This window comes from Physeter macrocephalus, chromosome 15 (genome assembly GCF_002837175.3).
Source record: "Physeter macrocephalus isolate SW-GA chromosome 15, ASM283717v5, whole genome shotgun sequence".
In the NCBI taxonomy this organism is placed as follows: Eukaryota; Metazoa; Chordata; class Mammalia; order Artiodactyla; family Physeteridae; genus Physeter; species Physeter macrocephalus.
Window position 1 is genome coordinate 35,302,204 of NC_041228.1, and position 7,640 is coordinate 35,309,843.

A 7,640-nucleotide genomic window follows, 5' to 3' on the forward strand; every position below is an offset into this window, starting at 1 on the left:
GAAGTGTACTGATGTCTACAACTTAATTTAAAATTCATTTAAATATAAGGATGGACAGAGGGTTAGGTATATGCATGATATGTGACAAAGAAAGTAAAGTAAAATGTGAATGGTAGAATCTCTGTGGGAGTATACAGTGATGTACTGTAAGTCTTTCAGCTTTCCTGGATGCTTGAAAGCGTTTTTTTTTTGCCTTTTAAAAAATCCAAAATAAATCAGAAACCTTAACCAAGGCTCTTGCCCAAAGTTATGACCACTCTATTTCTGCTTAGAAATGGGCCTAAGTAAAAAATAATCTAATAATAAAAATTCTTTTAAAAAGAGTCTTAAAAGGGACCTAGGTATCCTTGGTATTTTTATTACTAACCTATGATGGGCTTTAAAAGTGTTTATTAACAGTGTCAATCATTTGGAAAAATTCAAATGAGATAAAACATAAAACATAAACATCAGCTGACATGCTCATACCCAGGACATTACTACTGCAGTTTTAAGTAAAATCCACCAGGGGGCAGAGAAATGGAATCACAGAAAACTTGCACATTTCTAATTTAAGTGAGTAATGGAAAATATCTTATTACTTCTGTTAACAGAAAAGATTTGCAGGCTTTTAACATGAAATTCACTATACGGGACACAGAACTAAAGGTGCAATCTAAATCTGAAGCAAATATGCCTGAGGATATTTGCTTTTTTAAAAAATGGTGATTATTCTAATTTGCCATGCTCGTTTGCACAATTCTCTCTCTCTCAGAGGTTATCTTTTATTTATGTGTGAGAGAATGACTATGCAGTTATCCTTTCTCACTGCTCACATGATGAACCAAGCACATCCATCACTCTCATTCATCTCACAGTACTTTCAGCCTCCCCTCTTACGCCAGATCTCAGAAGCCACGGAGCTTCTAAATTCTTTACCGCTGTTAACAGATCTTTAAGTACTCCTCCTCTCAAATGCTTAACCTGCTGCGCTGAAGATTTCAAAGTAGCTATGTAAAGAGAAAAAGAAAAAATATTCCCTACATATAATTGCAAAGAGGCTAATACGTAGACTAGACAATTTGAGTTATTCATAGAAATCAACATCCATTTTATACATAAGATGGAGCTCATGATTATTCCATTTGAGCAGGCCCTGATTTGTCTCCAGTAATTTTCCAGAGGGATTCTTAATTGGTCTGCACCCTGATTTAAGACAATCCCTCTACATTTCCCTCCTCTGACACATGCTTTAAGATGGCGATGAGGACATCCCTGCTGGCGCAGTGGTTAAGAATCCGCCTGCCAGTGCAGGGGACACGGGTTCGAGCCCTGGTCCACATGCCGTGGAGCAACTAAACCTGCGAGCCACAACTACTGAGCCCGCATGCCACAGCTACTGGAGCCCACGCGCCTAGAGCCCGTGCTCCGCAACAAAGAGAAGCCACCCGCAATGAGAAGCCGGCGCACCACAGCAAAGAGCAGCCCCCGCTAGCCGCAACCAGAGAAAAGCCTGCATGCAGCAACGAAGACCCAGTACAGCCAATAAATAAATAAATAAATAAATAAATAAATTTATTAAAAAGCAAAAAAGATGACAATGAAGCAACGATGCATTAAGAAAATGTCAACAGTTGCCTAACTTATTTTTTGTTTGGAAGGAAGAAGAGGATGAATAAGAAAATAAAAATCAAATTTATGGAGCCAGAATTCTGTTTAGCAAATAGACCAATCATCTTTTTGGATGATGGAAAATGACTCTCTGTTAGTAATTCTGCAGATAAATCATGATACTGGGATGCTCAAGAGATTTTTGGCATAAAGGAGTGAGTGACACGGCCTGCGGAGTATTGAGCTATAAGATGAAAAACATCAACCAACTGCTCTCAAAAACTAACTGCACTCATAATACCAAAACTCCACTTTAACATTAAAATCCTAAAGTCTGTTTTATGTTTTGTTGAAAGTACATTGCATGGCAATTTTTTCTTTTTTTTAACCTGACAAATGCTATCCTATGGGAACAGAACGTGAGAACATTCTCACAATTTCAGGGCTTCGAGTTAGTCTCCGTTCAACTTGTCTAGCAAGTCTACTCATCCCTTTCCTAACTAGGCAGGAACCAGATATATTGGTGTTATTTAGAATCACACCCTTCTTCAGATGCTTATTCAGCAGCATTTCCAATATTTTGGACCTGCTACCATCAGTCACATTTCAATACGTGTTTATGATCTGTAGTTTTAACTCTGCCACTTCTTGGTCACAATTCAGGCTAAGCCTTTATGTTATGAAAAAAGAAATGCTGTGTCAGCTGAAAAATACACTCTAATTACAATAATAATATAACAGCAAAAGACAGTTTGTCTCACAATTAAAGAACTCAGAAACATCATGTTAGAGCATATTTTATTGAACAGCAAGAAAAGTCAGGGATTAGAATATGCAGATTTCCTCAAAAACTTTTGATCCCCCAAAATAAAAAATTATCTTCCTATTTCTCTCAATTTCTTTCTCTTTCTTTTCCCCATATCTTTTTTTCCCCAAATTTAAAACATTCCTTTTTTTTAAAAAAAGCCAATTTTCAACTTAGTTTTAATTAGGTTTTAGTCCATAAAACTGCTTTTAACATTGTACACTGTCTTTCTCTCCAGTTAATTGGATGATTTTATAAGCCAGTCAACTACTTGCAGTGAACATATACCATCAGGCAAAATATTGGCTTCCATTAAGTATCACAGGATATGATTCCTGTGAAAATATGTAGTAACTAAGGCATAATGAGGTAGCACAACTTGCCCAGCTGATGCATAAAATTCACATCTCCTGAATGGAGTGATAGGTAAAGATAGTTGACTGGATTCTAAGGCTAATGGGACTAGGCCCCCAGAGGGTCAGATAATCATGCACTATTATGATCACAGTTTCTAGTGAGCCAAACATCTGACACAAGTAAGCCATAAATCAAAAGATGGATCAGGGAAGAGAAGGATCTGTGTTTATCCATCCAACCCCACTGACAGAAAGACAGCTGAAAGCACAAGCCCTACTGAGGCCAATCAGTGGTGAAATTACACACTAAGTAAGGTTGACATGAACACACATGTACCTTGGAAATTTTAACTATGCCAAGTATGACGAAGTATCCTGATGACTGTGTTGGATGAACCCACACACCATATTACATTTGTCCCAAATGACACATCATTTGTTTATTAAAGACATCCTTCTCTTATTTGTACTTTAAATTCCGAGCCACTAAAGATAGTTCTCTTTAATGTTAACCAATTCATGTTCCCTGTTGACTTTCTGAAATTATAAGAAAGAAAAAAAGTTAAAATGTCAGCTAAATAAAACTAACACTTGGGTATTTGGGTACTCCAAATCTACTTTGGGAATAAGAAGTGTATAAAATATAAATTTTCTCATACATCATACTTAAAGTTACAATCATATTTTAAAAATCCAAATTGTTATCATAAAAGACACCTGCTCCAAGTCCCTCACTTTTTTTCAGATTAAGAAACAAGAGCCAGAAATGATAAGCAATTTCTCTGTGCAACCCAGATGAGTAGCAGAGCATGGTCGTGACAATAGAAAGAACAATGGTGCCCACGTTAGCCATTGTAAGTCTGGCATCAGCGGTTCTCAGCCAAATGGAAGAGGAGCTCTCCACACTGGAATTCATTCCTGAGGCTGTGTGGTGTGGGGGAAGGAAGGTCAGGTTTGGAATCAGATAGATTTGGATTCTCAATCCTAGGTCTTTTACTTATTAGTTCTCCTTCTGTGTGATGATCAGAAAATTAATATCTTGGAGTCTTAGTTTCTTCATCAGTAAACTGGGACAATGAGATGTACCGTGAAGGTCCAACATGAGGATTAGAGTAACACAGCATGGGCCCAAATTATAGCTGTTATTATTATCATTAGGAGGCTTTGAGCAATAATGAATTCAATTTTATATGGGAAGATTATACTGGGGACCCAGCTTCAGTAGGGCATGTTCTATGGCTAATTGTTCCAGATGAAACAAGTCATAGCTGCAGCAATGATCTGTCATTCTCTTCCCTATCTCCAAATGCCTTTGTCACCCTGTACTTCGAAATAAGTCATTTACTTTGAGAATTTGGCCTAGTCTAGGGGTTTGGTGTGTGAACATGAGCAGAGCTACATGGCACACATGGGGGCTGAATTAGAAGTCTGGTTGATCCTTTGTAAGTTGTCCTAAGCAAGTGAACCAACCTCTTGGCTCCATAAGGAACATGTGTTAATAGGGAAGAACCTATGTCTTCTATTACAAGTTAATCACTAAAGGGATGTTGCCTATAAGCTTAAATTATACATAGTGGCCCATCTCTGGGAACCCTGCTTCCCAGGTAATGAGCATTAAGCTACAATACCTTTGTTTAGCTCACAGGAAACATCCTGACCAGGCCCACCTGTGAATGACTGCAGGCAGGAAGAAATTAACATACCCCTCGGAGGCCGATGGGGACCAGGAAGTGTTTGACTTTACTCCCTCCCCGTTTAGTATAAAGGAAGCCCGAATTCTAACTCAGCCAAGATGGTTCTTTGGGGCGTGAGTCCACCATCTTCCCAGTTTGCTGCCTTTCCGAATAAAGTTGTTATTCCTTGCCCCAACAGCTTGTCTCTTGATTATCGGCCTGTCGTGTGGCGAGCAGTACAAGCTTAGACTCCGTAACACATGGAGGACAGGGAATCCCCCCATCCCAGTTCACACAGACAACATAATTGAACGTAGGTCACTGTCTCATTTGTGCCCATGGGATTTTTTGTTTTTTAGAATTTGTATGTGAGGTTTATTTGAATCACACAACATTAAGTTCCTTTGGATTTGTTGTGGTTTGTTTGGTTTGTTTGTTTTTTTGTTTTGCGGTATGCAGGCCTCTCATTGTTGTGGCCTCTCCCGTCGCGGAGCACAGGCTCCGGATGTGCAGGCTCAGCGGCCATGGCTCACGGGCCCAGCCGCTAGCGGCATGTGGGATCTTCCCGGACCGGGGCACGAACCCGTGTTCCCTGCATCGGCAGGTGGACTCTCAACCACTGCACCACCAGGGAAGCCCTGTGTGTTTTTTGTTGTATTCATTTCAGCCTCTGACCTAAGTGAATTCTGTATTTATAAACAATTTAACCAACTTAGAACAAATAGAGTTTAATTTTTTGAACAAAAATACAAGAAAATCTCAGCCATTATGAACCTACAGGGAATGTCACACTGGATATATACTTTTATTAGTAATCAAGAGTTAGTACTTTAAACACTAGAGTTTTTTCATTGTAATGTACCCATGGGATTTTAATTTATAGAGGTGACTGAATGAGGATACGGAGAGATCAATGCCATTGAAAGAAGAATCGACTCCTTACATCTCCTGAGAGGAGAGGGCATGCCACACCACACAGGGCCACTTGGGGACCACTTGATTGTGGTCAGGAGGCAGAGCAGGAGAGACGGGTGTGGGGAGTCTAGGCCAGAGCCTTTATTGGGGTTTGTGTGGGAAAGGCAAGGCAGGGTACAGTGAGCATTTTAGGATTAGCCAGTGTGAATGATTCTGGCAGACTTTGGGTGATAGGGGTGGTCTCTAGTTGCCTGGTACCTGGCTCTGGGATGACTTAGGTCCCGGGAAATATTGGCTTGGTGTGTAATTTAGATAAGAGAGTGGCTGGGGGTACAGACGTGAGATTGGTTGGTTTGCATACAAAAGGCATGTTCCTAGGTAAGTTGTTATTATCTTTAGGAATTAGCTAGCGCTGGGATGTGCAGTCTCTTCCTGGGGCTAGAAGGCCCCCCAAATATTAAAGCTTCATAATATACAGAAAATAAAACATGATTAATACAGTCACGGAAGTTTCAAACAAGTATTTTCCCTTGCATGCCACTTTTTACTCATCCTTCCATCACTTAGTTCTCTCCTATGATATATAGAAATTATCTTTTCATTTTATATGTAACTAGCAAGCAGCCTTGCTTTCAAATTTTCATCTGGAGGGAGTTTGCAGTGATTGTTATGCTGCCTTTCATAAACAGAGTTCTTTTTAAAGACCCTGAAGTTCATGTTGAGTCATTAAGTCATAGAAGTTCAAAAGCTAGAAGGGGTCTTGGAAGTTACTCAGACCAACCCTTTCATTTTATATCTGGGGAATCAGTCATTAAAAATTCTTCTGAACTTAGAGGGGTGGGATAGGGAGGGTGGGAGGGAGACGCAAGAGGGAGGACATATGGGGATATATGTATATGTACAGCTGATTCACTTTGTTATACAGCAGAAACTAACACACCATTGTAAAGCAATTATCCTCCAATAAAGATGTTAAAAAAAAAGAATAAAAATTCCTGGTTAAAAAATATAATAATATAATAAAAATTCTTCTGAGTCTTAATACCTTTACTATTATTAAAATCAAACAGAATATAATTAAGCACTTAATTAAAAGCATTAATAACCATTCTCAGCCAAAAAGAGGTTAAATTTCAGAGCGGAAGGAAACTTTTTTCTTTTCTTGCCTTCTCTCCTCCAAAGTAATAGTTCAAAATGGAGACGTAAGAAAAAAGTCTCTGCAGGTCATCAGAAGTTAGGAAAAACTACAAGAGTCCTTCTCAAGACAGATCTCTCTCTGTGCAGTCATTCTGCCATCACCAGTGCTCTCATCAGACTTCAGACAACATCAAGACCATTGAGCAGCCCGAGACAGCTTTACGTTTAAGATCAAGGCAAAGGTCCTCACTCAATAGACAATGCATTCGTGTCTGGAGAAGAATGAATCACTCCATCCTTGATCTCCTTGTTTTGTTTTGGTTTTCCCCCTGCTTAAGAATAATAATGGAAAGACAGCAGGACAAGCACATTAAATTTGGATACTCTCTTCTCCTTTGCTCATTCAGCTGCCTGAGAGTCTAATGATAAAGATGGTACACAGAGAACCAGAAAAATAAAATGGTGCAACCTGAGGCATATCCTCATGGGGAGAGAAAAGTAGAGGCTCTAACTGTGAGAGATGCCAAGGGTGCTTGAGATGGCTGGCCTCATTCACGTATCTTTCTGAAGCACTGTGATGACAGGTATACTGCCTGAAAACAAACATGGATAGAAAATTACTTGAAATAAAAATCATTTCATTGATTGAGTTTTGGTTTTATCACAGTAACATATGCACACAGTTTAAAAATTCAGCTAGTCCTACAAGACTAGTTATGAAACACAGTGCTTTCCCACCTGTCAAATTCTCTTTTCAACCACAGCTACTTATGATTCTTTAAGTCAATTCTTTTGGTATTTTTCTCTGTATCTCTGAATAGCCTTCTTATACTATTATTTCTTGAAAGTTTTTTCCCGGTTTTGGGCGTTATCTAGGGACTTTATGGTAGGGGAGAATTTAGTTCTCTTTCAGCCCATCCCCCTACATGGCCTCACCACACACAGAGTTTTCTCATTCTCCCATCCTCCCAGGAAAAGTATATTTGTATTTATAATTGTGGTTAGATCCATATTTACATTATTATCATTATATAAATGCAATTCATAGCACTCTCTCTGGTACTTAAGAGGGCTCCTAACCGAATTTGGAGGGATCATCCAGGCATATATTCATTCAACAAGTATTTATAGGATGCCTACAGCATGCCAGACACTATGCTCAGT